The following is a 281-nucleotide window of genomic DNA, read 5'->3' on the forward strand; positions in this document are numbered from 1 at the left end:
CTAATATTACTACGACTGTTTGTGGCTGAAAAATATTAGATGAAAACATTATAGTATTGGTGCGTCATGGTGTAAGCTAAAATGAAATCATTATGAATGGAATCTGAATAATAAAAAAAAAAACGTTTGTTTAAAATATTCATCCATAGGATATTGCATATATATAGTATTTCTATGTATGAAATTCGGGAAATTTAATGTATATTATTTGAATATGATTTATAGTTCTTTTATATTTACAACTGAATTATTCAACACGTAGAACAGATAGAGAATATATG

General features: G+C 24.6%; 1 protein-coding gene across 1 annotated transcript in view; it reads right to left on the reverse strand.

The window, feature by feature from the left end:
* The window catches only part of LOC119582197 (alpha-(1,6)-fucosyltransferase-like), a gene marked incomplete at its 5' end in the record, with an annotated part of 21,073 nt that overhangs the window by 11,690 nt on the left and 9,102 nt on the right, over nucleotides 1-281 (reverse strand).

This window comes from Penaeus monodon, chromosome 15, assembly GCF_015228065.2.
Source record: "Penaeus monodon isolate SGIC_2016 chromosome 15, NSTDA_Pmon_1, whole genome shotgun sequence".
Lineage (NCBI taxonomy): Eukaryota > Metazoa > Arthropoda > Malacostraca > Decapoda > Penaeidae > Penaeus > Penaeus monodon.